General features: G+C 37.0%; 1 non-coding gene across 1 annotated transcript; it reads right to left on the reverse strand.

Annotated features, from left to right (window-relative positions):
- Positions 1-549: 549 nt before the first annotated feature.
- Positions 550-713, reverse strand: LOC122733063. Its single transcript, XR_006353671.1, has one exon. It is a non-coding gene; the product is annotated as a U1 spliceosomal RNA (small nuclear RNA).
- Between the last annotated feature and the right edge of the window lie 1,334 nt (positions 714-2,047).

Here is a 2,047-nt window from a genome sequence, read left to right on the forward strand (position 1 = left end):
AATGATGTGAAGAAGAAAATGCTATGATCTTGGAGCTCTTAAACAGTAACTCAATTTTGGAAATGAAGTCAGAAATAAATTTTGCTTCAGTGAAAAACAAAAGACTGATGACCAATAGAAAGCCACACTAGATCAAGTAATTTAGAGACTAGCAAGTCTGGAGGTTTATGTATGTTTTGGAAGTGTTGCAGCACAGATTCTTGAGACATTGTGATGATGAAATTCCTGTGTATTCATAAACATATGGAAAAATGTTCTTCACTGATACTTGATTATAAAACTTTGATGACCTGTTACTTTAAAAATGGATTGTCCTTTTTTCTCATTTAAAAATTAACTTTATTTAAAATTGAACACCAAAGCAGAGCATTTCCATCTACAGAAAGAATGCAAAAAGAGAATTGCATACAAAACCATGAATCTCTATTATATACTACAAACTTTTTAAAGAAAGTATACACATATATGTCACTTTCAAAACTCTTCTGCTTGTCAATATTTCTTTGTGTGTTTGTGTGTGTGTGTGTGTGTGTGTGTGTGTGTTTTCTTCAGGGGAGAGTGCAAATACTTTCCCCCACTATCACAAATTATGGAGTCGAGTTTCCCACATTTGGGGAAATTGCAGGGGTCTGCCCATCCAGAGCATGATGGATAAGCCTCATCCTGGGGAAACCACCTATGTTATTATGGAATCACCCCTTCCAGGTAAGTATTCTTTGAGGTTTTCAATGTGCATTTAAAACATTCAATGGCCCTCTTTTTATTTCTGGTATAACTATCACTAACTTCTATTTTCCCACTCCTCTTTCCCTCACAAGCAAGAGAAGAATTAAAATAAAACATATCAAATGAACATAGTCACCTAAAACGAATCAGACAGTAGCCATTTCTAATAATATTACCTTTTCTCCACCTTGAGTCCATTATCTCTCCATCAGGAGGAGGATGACATCCTTGGTTTTTTTAAATTTTTTTTTGTTTTTTTTTGTTTTGTTTTTTTGCGGGGCAATGGAGGTTAAGTGACTTGCCCAGGGTCACACAGCCAGTAAGTGTCAAGTGTCTGAGGTCAGATTTGAACTTAGGAACTCCTGAATCCAGGGCCAGTGCTTTATCCATTGCACCACTTAGCTGCCCCAAAGGATGACATCCTTCATTTTAGATCATCAGGATATATGGTCAGTTATTACCTTGATCAGAATTCTTAAGTCTTTTAAAGTTTTTTTTTTTCCATTGGAATGTTGTTGCCCTTGAAACAGTAGTTTTCCTGGTTATTCTTATTTTACTCTGAATCAGTTAATACTAACAGGATTCTCTGATTCTTCTCTTGTTACAGGACATAACATTAATAATCATGTTCATCTACCACAATTTATTTAGCCATTTCCCAATTGATGGACACCCCTTAAGAATTAAGTTCTTTTCTCCTCTTTTCTTAAGTGTCTGAGGCTGGATTTGAACTCAGGTACTCCTGACTCCAGGGCCGGTGCTCTATCCACTGCACCACCTAGCTGCCCCTGATGTAGTTTTTATGTGACATTATTTGTGTCTAGTTGTTCAAATTTCCTTTATTTATTTAATCTTATGCCTGTTTTCAATATACTTTTCTTCATTTTTGCATACTTTTCTCAAATATCCTACTAGCAGCTGGTCTGAGTCAGAATAGCATTCCTGTTTTTCCAGGTTTGTCCATTGACTTGCCCAACAAGACACTCCTATGTCATTTGACAGCTAACAAAAGGAAGTTGGCTTAGCACAAGAGCAATATTTAACTAGGGTATTTTAGCATTTAGCTAGGATGGGCCCAGCCTTCCACATCTCCATGTGGTGGAGCAGGGTTGCAGGGGGTGACTTACAATGTTCTGGGACCTCTCCCACTTTTGAAGATTCCATGTGAGTGTGTTTTTTTATATCCCTGGGTGGCCAGAAAATGACTTCAGTATGCCCGAAGTAATAATACAATTTATGAAAGGAGATTCAGCTTGACATCTTTTAGGAGGAAAAAAAAATGTAGCCTATATTGAGTTGTTGGTGGGAGGAGGCAAACTTG

Source organism: Dromiciops gliroides, chromosome 6 (assembly GCF_019393635.1).
Source record: "Dromiciops gliroides isolate mDroGli1 chromosome 6, mDroGli1.pri, whole genome shotgun sequence".
Lineage (NCBI taxonomy): Eukaryota > Metazoa > Chordata > Mammalia > Microbiotheria > Microbiotheriidae > Dromiciops > Dromiciops gliroides.